The 13,400-nt window shown below is 46.2% G+C and overlaps 1 long non-coding RNA gene across 1 annotated transcript; it reads left to right on the plus strand.

Moving 5' to 3' along the window:
- The first annotated feature begins 6,362 nt into the window (after positions 1–6,362).
- LOC146494712 (uncharacterized) lies at positions 6,363–6,885 on the plus strand. The gene is made up of 2 exons (XR_014871455.1): positions 6,363–6,608; positions 6,692–6,885. It is a non-coding gene; the product is annotated as an uncharacterized LOC146494712 (long non-coding RNA).
- Positions 6,886–13,400: the final 6,515 nt, after the last annotated feature.

The following is a 13,400-nucleotide window of genomic DNA, read 5'->3' on the forward strand; positions in this document are numbered from 1 at the left end:
TTTGTTTTGTATTTGTTTTCTTTGTAATTGAGAATTGTTTCTTTTTGAGAGTCGATGCTGATGATAAGGACCACTTTCCATTTGCTTTAGCCATTGTCTGTTGACTCATTCACTAGCAGGGGCGATTTTAGCCCATTTTTGGGGGTGCTTCAGCAGGTTTGTTCCAGCCTCTCCCCTACTCTGGCTCAGATGGTGGCTGAGACGCAGCAGAGCGGAGGTGTAAGTGCCTGGCTTAAAACAGGACATGTTAGCTGCATTTAACCCTCAGTTACTCTTTATATAGTTAGGTAGGAGTCAGACCATGTTTCTTTTTAGCTGAAAAACATTACACCCAGGTAATCTGCAGTGTTGAAAGCGTGTTTTCCGACAATGTTTGCTACCCTACAATCCGTCCTGCTCTGTAGTAACATCAGCGACATTTGACCGTCATGTTGCTCCCATTGAAATGTATACAGCCTATTTAAAATCTAAAACTTAAAATTGTCCGCAGCCTGCTGTTGTTACCACTGTCCTGTTTGAAATGGATACTAACTAGCTAACTAACTGAATGCCCATTAACCTTATAACTCCTGTTGTGTGTGTGTGTGTGTGTTTGTGTACAGAGAGACAGCCAGGTTCATAATGGATATAAGGAAGTTTTTTCAAAAAAAGGAGCCACATTCAGGTAAAAGTGTAAAATCAAATGATCCATCAATCAAGAATAATGTTGGATCAGTGTTTCAATGTTTATATCTTTTATTAGATGTTCATGTGGTTTGGTTATTTGCCTTTTGGTTGAAAGTACACTGAGAGAGGACCTTTTGTTAGTGATCTTAATATATTTTTTTTCATATTAATGTAATTTTTCATCTAATTGAATACAATCTATTTGTGTATGATTGTCAGTCCAAAGAGGGAGAGAGGAAAGAGGGGAATGTGAGGAGAAAGTACAAGGTCAGGAAGAACCAGGTAAGAAAACAGACAGGGAATAGTAACAGGCACAACAGAAACTGTTAAACTGACAAAGAAAAAAAGATTTTTTACTCATACAATCTGGAAGTTGTGTTCTCCCTATATTAAAGCTGCTATACAGAATCTGCAAAACAAACTGGGTTGAAACATTTTTGACCCTCTTTAACAACATTCCAACATCACATTATAATGGATTGGGGAGATTAAAATTAATGATATATTTTTATGTGGTTCAGCCACAACTCTACTAAAACCTCAGCCAGTAATAGGTAGGCCAACTTTTGGACCGTCCAGTTGTCTGTATGACTGCTGCAGTACGTACATCACATGTGCACACTATCAGAAAGCTAGTGTGGTAAAATTATGATGACCGATAACGGAGACGAAGACAACAGACGATGAGGACAGGGAGGAACAGGGGTTTAAATGCACCAAAGTGACAGTCAGAGAGAACTCGGACAACATTTAAGGATGCAGGGACTGACAGAGACAGGTTTATCTTGCCTGGCTGGGCAGCTTTCGGGGTGCTCAGCACCCCCAAAGCTCTGATCCTAGAATCGCTCCTGTTCACTAGTATACCAGGGTAAGGTCAAATGATAATAAAAAAATACTTCCCTTTTTCTATTCCCGGTCTCTTTTCCTTGGCCTCAGTGGAAATGTCATGAGGTTAATAAAAGGTCTGAAAAAGAATTTATAATTTAGTAAGAGAGAAAAGCAGTGCTCAGACAATCTACAAGCACTTATACTGTTTTTACTTCTTTTTCTCTGCTCGAGAGTAATCCAGTCCTTTTGTCCTTCTTGTTTGGGATTTCTAAGTAAATTTTAATTCGTCTCTGAGCTGACACAAAGTGAAAATTTGAAACTGAAAATTGAAATAACTGTGAACCTAAACCATACCTTAATTATGCTGCTGTGAAACTTCATTTCCTTCTTATGTTTCTCCTGTTTCTCCTGTTTTAAAAAGGTAGTTCTTCCTCCCCACTGTCACCAACACCTTGCTCACAAGGCTTTTTCTGTTGTCTTTTTAACGCAGGGCCTGTACCTTTTAGTATAAACCACCTTGAGATAATTGTTGGTGTGAAATGATGCTTTATAAAAACAACTAAAGGAACTGAAACCGAAAGATAAGCACTGGCAGGCAAGAAGACACGGTTGGTTGACTGGTTTGTTTTTGCTTTCTCCAGAGGTCCCATATACCAGCCTTTATGACTCATGTTTGACTCATGTCAACATTCAGAAAAGTGTCATATTTGGAATAAGAGTGGAACTAAAATTTAACTACTCCTTGTTGTGGTTTTATACTTTAGTAATCACTTTAGCTCACTATTAACAAATTAGACACAACATCAAACAGGGGCTAATGTTAAAGTAATTAGCAGCAGTAGCTGACTAACATTGGTTAGCAATCTTATTTAGAGATAAAGTTAGTTTGAAGCTATTTTATTAGCTTTTTCATTTCCACAGCTGCAGTGAGGCTGATTAACCATATTGTTAAAACAAAGCGAGGAAGTCATCACAGTCAGAAGAAAACACAATTCACTAGACACAACTTTTACAAAGACCTTACAATCTATATTTTAATCTCAAATTTGTCTCGCATGTCAGGGATATGGTGATATGATGAGGTGTTCAACCTGATTTCCTTGGGCACCTTCTTGTCTGACCAGCAGCAAGGACGCTGGAGTATTTAATCCAATTACACATGCATTTACTGGAATGTATGCAAAGGTCTCACTGTAAAATCTGGTTAGGGGAGAAGGCAAGTAACCACAATGGGGCTGCAAAGTGTTTCAAGTAGTTGAAAAAGTAGTGGCCCATTAATTTTCAAATTAAGCAGTGCCTACTAGCAGCCATTTTGTCCTTAGTGATAAAGGGATTGGCACAGAGGTTACTGCTCCCTCTTTTTATGTGTCCAACTCTGCCGAGCTTGTCTCTTGTCTTTATTCCCCTGGGCTGCATTTAGCTCTGTGTATTCTGTTGCTCCAGCCAATTAACATGCTATGTTAGCAAGCATGCGCCCTGCAGGGCTGAATATGCCCAAACCTGTCTCTATGATTTCCACATTCGCACTGTGGCCTCATTATCTCATCAAGCTAATCGAGTGCCTGTTCAGTATGTGTAGGCTTGTTTTTGCCTATGCTGTACATTTAATTACACCAGCTGGTGAAATCACGGCTGATGGTCTGTGTGGAGTATAGTTTCGAGAGAACCACTGACATCATGTCCATTAAAAGCTGAGTTAGTCATAGCACTGAGTGCAAACTGCCTAGCAGCAGTGTGCTTATGATTCACCTTTGATGCAGAGAGGTGGCCAAATGGCGCTGATTGTCTCTTAATGGCTCATTAACCAGCAGTAAGGCTGAACATTAGTTTACAGCTATATGATATTCATGGATGGTGATACTACAGCACATCGTCTGTTTCTGCTGGTCGTGTCCAAATCATGTCTTTAAAAAAGCCAAATCAATATGAGAAAGACAGTTGCATCTGACAGCAGGCTGAAAGACTGGGCTTTTGTGAGGGTCTTGCACACAAACAGGCCAATCCAAAGGTTACTGTAGCTGAATGTGTACTTATTCAAATAAAACTTGGAAATGTCAAGGGGATGTACAAGTCATCATTAAATAAGTGAAAGAATAGCACAAGTGAGAAAAAAATATTTAAATAATTTTCTTCACCTTGCACATATTCAGTCCTTAAACCACAAATCTGATGATTCCCTGTCTTTATCAGTACAAGTGCTTTTATAAACCACTTTTTTAAAATATGCTATTACTGCACATTGTTCATTGACAAGAAGGAGGTGCACTTGTGCAGACAGATGCATTCTGCATGTCTGGAACTCCTTGAAAAGCCTTCAGTTGATCTTGCTGCAGCAAGAGTACTGATGAGTATCGATTTTCAGTTTTCATCATCAAACTAATTAAAATATTAGACAACACAAGTCAACACAAAATGCAGTTTCTTAACGAACGTGTTTATTATTATGGGGGGAAACTAGAAACTAGGGTACAGTCAGAATACACAGTGAGGAACGAGGGAGAACACGATGCCGAACAGAGGAAGACGCAGACACTAAATACGAAAGGGAAACAGGGCAAAGAGGAAACACCTTGGAAACAAGGCTGGCAAATAATTAAACAGAACAAGATGCACACCAACAGGAGACTATCAAAGTAAAACAGGAAGTGCGGCAAACACACACACACACACACACCTACACACACACACACACACACACAGGGACGCAGACTGACAAAACCCAGGGAACAGAGAGCAAGAGAGCAAGGGACAGGAGTAACACGTGTCCTTGACAAGTTCACATGTACTTTTATGCAGCCGAGAATAAAAAACCCAATGGATGTGACTGTGATAGTACAAGGAAAACTAAGTCTAAAGCTTTCGTTTTGGAGAGCAGGGCTTTATAAGCTCAATGACTCTGTAATTAAATCTTAAACTCTGATGGGAGGAAATGAACTCTTGAAGCAGAAAAAAGAGAAGTGAGACAGACAGGGAGAGAGAGCGAGAGAAAGCACACTCCATTAAATCAATTAAGTCTGGATGCTGCAAGAGCCTGGACAGCAGGATAATTATTCGGGTAGAGTGATCACAGACTAATCTAATGATGATGCCCTTTGTACCCACTGCTAAACCTGATGAAGCAGCGCTCCTTCAGGACTGGGTCAAGCTGTTAAAGTGAAGAAACACATACACACATATTTAGAGGACTGCTTGTGTTTTTAAAAGTGACACTACTGCTGCTCTAAGAATATAATTCACCCACTGCTATCATCTTCATCATCATCTTGTACCAACACAGAGCAGAGCAGCTATCTGAACGCTACTCCAACAGAGGTCGATCATCTTGTTAATAATTTTACCTCCTCACTCCGTACGACTCTGGATACTGTAGCTCCGGTGAAAAAGAGCAAATCAGAAGTACTTGACTCCCTCGTATAATTTTCAAACACTTAGCCTAAAGCAGATAACTCGTAAGTTGGAGAGGAAATGGCACAAATTTAGAAGATCATCATTTAGCCTGGAGAAATAGTTTGCTGCTTTTTAAGAAAGCCCTCTGTAAAGCTAAAACATCTTACTATTCATCACTGATTGAAGAAAAGAAAAACTTCTTCTTCTTCCTAGCGTTAATCCCGCTCTGCGGGGTCCGCTTTTCTGCAGAGGCGCCTCCATTCAGCAAGATCAAGGTTTCGTTCATTTTGGCGCTGATCTTTGTCACGTCGTCTTTAATTCAGTCCATCCATCGCCTTTTTGGTCTGCCCCTTGGCCGCCAGCCTTGGGGGCTGAGTCGCAGTGCTGTTCTTGCCACCGAGTTTTTGTCACTTCTGACCACATGCCCATCCCATTGCAGTCGCACTCCTTGCATCTTCTCCATGATTGGCGCAATGCCCAGCCGCTTTCGGATGTCGATGTTAATGACGTGGTCCCATCGTGTCAGGTCCAGACACCATCGCAGCATCCGCATTTCCCTGCCGCGCCGTGTATCTGACTAGCGATGTTATCACAGATGGTGTCTACTGGTCCATTGGGGTCCACACCGAAGTGCCCAAGTGCGTCCTCTAGCTGGCTTTTGCACTTGTGAAGGCGCCACCATTTAATCTTCTCTACTGAAGTGATTGGTGGTTGTCGTTGCTGGCCAAGGTTTAGTCGTAGGTCCATCATGAGTAGCCAATGCGGAGGGCTGAGGTTGACGGGATGACCTTCATGTTGGTGACCAGGTTCAGGTGGGGTCTTCGGATTAGCCAGTAGTCGATTTGGGTGTCCCTGCCACCACTAGAATACGTAATGAGATGCGCTGGCCTTTTTCTGAAGAAAGTGTTCAGAAAGTGCCACGGCGAGATTGTGTGCCTCTGTGCAGTTCAGAACACAGCATGCTTCATCGTTTCGGGTCCCGAATCCTTGGCCGCCACGGAATCACACATATCCGTCTCTCTCCTGGCTGATGTGTCCATTTAGGCCACCGCCTATTGCCAGATGTTCTTTGGGGCCAATTGACTGTGGGTGGTTGTCAAGGTTGAGCCAGAATGCTTCCTTCTCACCGTCGGGGCAGTTGGTCTGTGGTGCATAGCAGGAGACGATCCGTAGGATGGTGGACTAAGTGTCAATCTTGAGTGACATAAGACGATCAACACGCAGGTCACTTCAACCACACTGTCCCGCTATGAGCACTCCGTTCTGAGCCCAATTGCCATTGTAGAAGAGCTCTTTTCCTTCTTCAAGGCCCTTTGCCATCGATGTCGATGCGGTGGTTCTTGAGAGTGTTGAATAGTTTGCGGCTGCAGCATGTTGAGGGTACTGAGGTGTAGTAATTGGACTAGCTTCTTTGGCATGCCCCATCCGCTGGCAGGTGGCAGGTCGCGCCGAAAGAAATACCAACCCAAAATATGGAAACTGTCAGGGTCCCTGTGCCTACCCGGTCGGCTCAGTATGGCTACATATGTTTATATTCTTTTTGTTCCTGCTCTCTCCCTTCCCCTCTTTCCTTCCTCCCTCTGCCTGGGCGGAGCTCACCTGTGGGCTCCTGCCCTTGGCCCACGCACCTGGTCACAATCACACACCTGTGGCTCATCACGAGTGTTCCAGCTCCTTTATAAGATGGCAGCTCTGTGTTTCTCGTCGCTGGACCGTTGCCGACCCTCGTCAGTGTAACCCCAGCTCAGTTAACTCTAGAGTATTTTCACAGCGATCTTCCTTTGTAATCCCTTCGTGTCTCTGTGTACAGATTCCCTGGACCAACCCCTGTGTTACCCGAGTGATTGGAGTGTGAAAAGGAGCGTGAGGAGTGGACGGAGTGTGTGTGTGTGTGACTTTCAGCGTCTTTCCCGTTCGTGTGTGGACCCCCGGAGCCCGGCTTTCCCCTCACTTTTGTACATATTCACCTGGTGTATCATAATAAAGACTCTTGTGCTTTCACGACCTAGAGCCTGCGCGTGAGTCCGTTCAGTCCCGTTGTGACAGAACGGTCCAGCCACTATGGACTCAGCAGGCTCGGCGCCACCCGCCCCAGCCCCGGTCTCGTTGGAGGAGCTGTTACAGCGACACGAGCATATGTTGATGCGGCTCAGTGGAGACGTTGCCGCTTTGTCTCTGGCTCTCGCCCAGCGGACCCCGTTGACCGACTCTCCGCCCCCACCAGCCTCTCCGGCAGACGAACCTACCCCGGGCGCGAGCGCGTCCCAGCCCACAAGCGCGGCCCAAACTACACCTGTGGTCGTCGGGCATCAGCCTCCCTCTCCAGAACTGTTTCATGGTGAGTTGGATAAGCGTGCAGGATTTCTCACACAACTCAGCAAATTCACTTGTACCCTGGTGATGGAGATAAGATTCCATTCTTTGTGCAACTGTTACGTGATCGCGCACTACATTGGGCCCAGGCAGTGCTGCGATCCCACCCCGAAATCTCCTACCCCGATTTTTTTGTCTAAGTTTAAGAGCGTTTTTGACAAAGGATCCGAGGCTGCTGCCGCCGCTCAACACCTGTTAAATCTTAAACAAGGTAGACGTAGGATGTTGGATTATTCTGTCAATTTCTGGGTTTTGGCTGAGCAAACGGGGTGGGGGCAGGAAGCGCTGAAGAGTGCCTTGCTAAATAACATCTGTGATGAATTGAAAGGCGAACTAATAATGCATGACCTGCCTGCCTCTCTTGACTCTCTAATGACTCTGTGCATTAAGTTAGATGATCGCCTTCGGACTCACAGAGACCTCCGGGGGCGGGCCTTTCAGGAGCCACGGGCGCTCATGGACCCACCAGCGGGGGAGTGGAGGGCTGAACCCAGCGCTGCCCACAGTGGATTCATGTGGATTGTCACATGAATTGCCTCCGGGCTGCCACTCCGCCCTCTGCGTCTCCTCCAAATAACCTGTCTGAGCCTCCGGATCTCACCTCTGTTCCACCCGTGTATCACGACTTGGCTGAAGTTTTTTGTAAAGATCGTGCACAATCGTTACCGCCGCATCGGCCGTATGACTGCGCCATTGATCTTCTCCTGGGCGCCACACTTCCCACCTGTCGCCTTTATAGTCTCTCCCAACCTGAGAGAGCATCTATGGAGAAATACATCACCGACTCACTGGCAGCAGGCATAATCCGGCCCTCCTCTTCCCCTGTGGCGGCCGGCTTCTTCTTCGTAGGAAAGAAGGACAAGTCTCTCTGCCCTTGCATTGATTACCGCGGCCTTAATAACATTACGGTTAAGAACAAATACCCCCTACCGCTCCTTTCCTCGGCTTTTGAACTTCTGCACGGGACAACGATCTTCAGTAAATTAGACCTCCGCAATGCCTACCATCTAGTTCGGATCAGAGAAAGATGAGTGGAAGACGGCTTTTAACACCCATCTGGGGCATTTTGAGTACCTGGTGATGCCCTTTGGGCTGACTAACGCCCCAGCAGTTTTCCAGGCCCTCGTAAATGACGTCCTCCGGGACTTTATCAATCGGTACGCGTTTGTCTACTTGGATGATATCCTTATCTTCTCTAAAACAGTGGCGGAGCACGAGACACACGTCAGACAGATTCTGCAGCGTTTGCTAGAAAACAGACTGTTTGTGAACAGCGAAAAATGTGACTTTCATGTGGACTCCGTGGCCTTTCTCGGATACATAATAGAGCAGGGTGATCTAAAACCAGACCCAGCGAAAGTCCAAACAGTGCTTACCTGGCCCGAACCCCCGAACCACCGACAGCTCCAGCGCTTTTTAGCCTTTGCCAACTTCTACCGCCGCTTCATCCGCGATTTCAGTAAACTCGCTCTGCCTTTAACCAGACTCACTTCTCCTAAAGTGTCTTTTCAGTGGGACCAATCTGCGCAGGAGGCCTTCCTACATCTCAAAGAACGGTTCGCTACAGCGCCTATCCTCTGCCAACCCGACCTCAAACAACAGTTCGTCGTTGAAGTGGACACGTCAGATTCCGGGGTCGGAGTGGTGTTATCCCAACGAAAGGAGGGTAAGCTCCACCCGTGCGCCTTTTTCTCTCACCGTCTCTCCCCAGCAGAGCATAATTATGATGTTGGAGACCGGGAACTTCTGGCTATCAAATTAGCACTGGAGGAATGGAGACATTGGCTAGAGGGAACCACTCAACCATTCATCGTGTGGACAGACCACAAAAACCTGGAATATCTCAGAGCCGCAAAGCGACTCAATCCCCGGCAAGCGAGGTGGGCTCTCTTTTTCACGAGATTCAACTTTTCAATTACTTACAGGCCCGGGAGCCGCAATGTGAAGCCAGACGCCCTCTCCCGACTGTATGACTCCTCTGAAGCGGAACCCGAGCCAGGTCAGATTCTTCCAGCCTCCTGCTCCATTGGCACGGTGACCTGGGAAATCGAATCTCAGATTAAGGAAGCTCAGAAAACAGAACCAGATCCCGGGACCGGGCCCCCAGGTCGGTTGTTTGTGCCCTCCTCTGTTCGTTCTCAGGTACTGCAATGGGCACACGCTGCCCGGTTCACCTGTCACCCGGGGGTACACTGAACTGTACAGTTCCTCCAGCGTTACTTCTGGTGGCCCACTTTGGCTCGGGATGCACGGGAATACGTCGCCGCCTGTACGACCTGCGCCCGTAACAAGTTGTCTAACCAACCCCCCTCCGGATTGCTACAACCACTACCCACTCCGGGACGGCCTTGGATTTTGTCACCGGATTACCGGCTTCAAAAGGTAACACAGTCATTCTAACCATTGTTGACAGGTTTTCTAAAGCTGTCCATTTCGTTGCCTTGTCCAAGCTGCCTACGGCCCTGGAAACCGCTCACCTCCTCACCACGCATGTATTCCGCCTCCATGGAATTCCGGAGGACATTGTGTCAGACCGTGGTCCCCAGTTCACTTCACGGGTCTGGAGGGAGTTTTGCTCCGCCCTCGGCGCCAAGGTTAGTCTATCCTCTGGCTTCCACCCACAGACTAACGGGCAAGCTGAGCGGGCGAACGAAGAGCTGGAGGCTGCAGTGTGTGGTGTCCACAAATCAAACGACCTGGAGTGAACATCTACCATGGATTGAGTACGCCCACAATTGCCTGACTTCCTCAGCCACTGGAGTTTCACCTTTTGAATCGTCATTAGGGTTCCAGCCTCCGCTCTTTCCAGCCGTTGAGGGTGACCTCTCTGTGCCGTCCGTCCAACACCACCTACGTAGATGTCGCCGGGTGTGGAGAGCCACCCGAGCTGCCCTCCTCCGGACGAAGGCACGTAACAAACAGCTCGCTGACCACCATCGGACACCAGCTCCTAAGTATGCGGTCGGACAAAAGGTATGGCTGTCCACCCGCTATGTGCCCATCCGGGCGGAGTCTAAGAAACTCACGCCAGCTTTTATTGGACCATTCGAAATCGGTGCACTTGTGAACCCTGTGTCTGTTCGGTTGAGCCTTCCACGCATCATGCGTGTCCACGATGTCTTCCATGTCTCCCAGATTAAGCCAGTGCTCTCCAGTCCTTTGTGCCCTCCTTCCAGGCCCCCGCCTCCCGCCCAGATCGTTGATGGGCTGCCGGCGTATGACGTCTCCCGCATTATGGACTCCCGGCGCAGAGGGAGGGGGGTCCAGTATTTGGTCGATTGGGAGGGCTATGGGCCTGAGGAGCGCTCCTGGGTGCCTCGCTTGGCTGTTTTGTGTCAGCGCCTGCTCCGTGACTTCCATCGCCGGCACCCTGGTAAGCCCGGTGGGTCGCCGGGAGGCTCCCGTTGAGGGGGGGGGGGGGTACTGTCAGGGTCCCTGTGCCTACCCGGTCGGCTCAGTATGGCTACATATGTTTATATTCTTTTTGTTCCTGCTCTCTCCCTTCCCCTCTTTCCCTCCTCCCTCTGCCTGGGCGGAGCTCACCTGTGGGCTCCTGCCCTTGGCCCACGCACCTGGTCACAATCACATACCTGTGGCTCATCACGAGTGTTCCAGCTCCTTTATAAGATGGCAGCTCTGTGTTTCTCGTCGCTGGACCGTTGCCGACCCTCGTCAGTGTAACCCCAGCTCAGTTAACTCTAGAGTATTTTCACAGCGATCTTCCTTTGTAATCCCTTCATGTCTCTGTGTACAGATTCCCTGGACCAACCCCTGTGTTACCCGATTGATTGGAGTGTGAAGAGGAGCATGAGGAGTGGACGGAGTTTGTGTGTGTGTGACTTTCAGCGTCTTTCCCGTTCATGTGTGGACCCCCAGAGCCCGGCTTTCCCCTCACTTTTGTACATATTCACCTGGTGTATCATAATAAAGACTCTTGTGCTTTCATGACCTAGAGCCTGCGCGTGAGTCCGTTCAGTCCCGTTGTGACAGAAACGAATACTAGGGCGTCCCCCAGAGGCAACGCCCGTCGTCCTCGCCCAAACGACGTGAGAAAAGGACGACGGATTTGACATCATAAAACATAAACTGCATTTGACTGTATTCATTGGATATTTTAATGTTTTACGAAAAGGGGAAAAAATCGTGATTAGTCTTTTTTTGTGCATAAATTCTCCCCCCAAAATTATGCAGAATGTGAAATGTATATAAAAAATATCTAAATATATTTTAAAAATTAAGGCTTAAAATAGTTCATAGGAAAAGAAAACAAATGGAAGACTACAGAATAAATTAAATGAATGTAAAGAACAGAAGGCGACTGCACCCCGCCGCGTGTGAATGAGTCACTGTGATTGTGACTAAAGAGCTTGCTGCCATATGCACCACTATCTCCACTCAGTGTCCTGGTAGCTGGAGGTGGCATCTCCTCCGCCCCCAAGTGTCAGGCTGTCTGATCAGCTTCCAGACTCCCACTCTCCCTCCAGAAGCAAGAAGTCAGCCTCCACCACTATCCCAATTTAGCCAGTGCTAATGCTAACGTGGCAGGGAAGAGCTGCTCTGAAGCTTCAAAGGCTCTTTCTTTAAAAGCTGGATGACATCCTGAAAGCCACTAAATGAAGGCAGACACACCAAGCATGTACGTTCAGATAGTGGGAGTTGAGAGATTGTATGGGTGGAAGAGAGGGAGATAAAAATGTGAAGAAGAATATGAACAGTCTGTGGAGAAGAGTGGGTGGGAGACAGAGATAGAGATAATGCCTCTGACAATATGAGAGAAAATATTCAATCTGTGTTTTTAAAGGATGATAAGACAAGAATGTAGTCAGGGTAAAACAATGACTCAAGCACAATAAAGACAGATTTTATTTTGGTTAGCAGTCTCATTACATTACATGAATGCAGTTGGATATTTTTAAAGAACACTTACTTCACATCACATTGCAGTCACCAGCTATGCAACTAGTCCTCTTTTTTGTTGCTTCACTGTTCAGTGTTCTTTCAGACCTATATTTAGGGCTGGACACGGTCAAAATTAACCAAAATTTAGCTCTGCTGCCCTACCATCAAGCTGTTGGGAAATTTCCATAACACCCTTAACATTTAGAGAGTTGCAGTCTCACACGGAAGCAGCTTCTCTCCTCCTATTATCTCCCAAAACACTTACGTCCCCTTACAGACTGTCTGCTCTCAAATGAACAAAAATAACCAAACAAAAAATCAGCAAAAAACGATTTAAATACATTTTTTTAAATTCATAAAGAAAGAACAATAGTCTCCACAATAGTCTCCACAGTGCACCAAGAGTAAAACCTTGAAATTTGGAATATTAAACCTTAGGTCTCTCTCCTCTAAATCCTTGTTAGTTCATAAGTGATCTACAAATTATCATTATCATCTACTCTGGATAATAATCAACCAAAGACCCATTAAGCCCGACCCCTACCCTAATAATACAAAAAAACAGTATTGTTTGTTGTTATCTATCATCTACCTGGGCCTTAATCAGGCCTTAGTTTTTATCTGATTTAGTGCTCAGCTCAAATAAAATAATTATTGTGGGTGAGTTTAACATTCATGTAGATGGTAAAAATTACAGCCTCAACACAGCATTCAATCTGTTATTAGACTCAATTGGCTTCTCTCAAAGTGTAAAAGAACCCACCCACCACTTTAACCACACTCTAGATCTTGTTTTAACATATGGCATAGAAACTGAACATTTAACAGTGTTTCCTGAAAACCCTCTCCTGTCTGATCATTTCCTGATAACATTTACATTTACAATAATTGATTACACAGCAGTGGAGAGTAGACTTTATCACAGTAGATGTCTTTCTGAAAGTGCTGTAACTAAATTTATCATCCACTGTTATCTTCTTCAATACCATGGCACAGAGCAGAGCATTTACCTGAACTCTTCAACCACAGAGGTTGATTATCTTGTTATGGTAGGTAGGCTGAGGACTCCTCGCTATGGTTTTGGTTTTGCATGGTGTTGAGATACTTTGCAAAGAGGTCATCCCCCATCTTCAACTTCAAACTTGGCAATAAAGTACACACTTGTATCTTATCATGTCAATAGCAGGGGATAATAGGCTTTCTAGAAACCTCCATGACTTCTGGAGGTCTGGCTGTTTGATATCCTT

The sequence above is a fragment of the Neolamprologus multifasciatus genome, chromosome 20 (assembly GCF_963576455.1).
Source record: "Neolamprologus multifasciatus chromosome 20, fNeoMul1.2, whole genome shotgun sequence".
In the NCBI taxonomy this organism is placed as follows: Eukaryota; Metazoa; Chordata; class Actinopteri; order Cichliformes; family Cichlidae; genus Neolamprologus; species Neolamprologus multifasciatus.